Here is a 213-nt window from a genome sequence, read left to right as displayed (position 1 = left end):
ATTTAGATACTTATTTGTTTCTAAAAATCCTTATTAAATTCATGATGCCCTATTTGTAAATAGAGAATATCGATAGTAGGAAATGATCGTTTACACAACGGGCTATGAATTCATAAAACTTCATACCTTTTCCAACGTTGAGATTTTATTAAAAAAAAAAAAAGTTCACACATGTCTTACATAAGAACATATTACGTGTCTAAAAATAAAAGC

Source organism: Penaeus monodon, chromosome 23 (assembly GCF_015228065.2).
Source record: "Penaeus monodon isolate SGIC_2016 chromosome 23, NSTDA_Pmon_1, whole genome shotgun sequence".
In the NCBI taxonomy this organism is placed as follows: domain Eukaryota; kingdom Metazoa; phylum Arthropoda; class Malacostraca; order Decapoda; family Penaeidae; genus Penaeus; species Penaeus monodon.
This window is presented reverse-complemented; position numbering follows the sequence as displayed.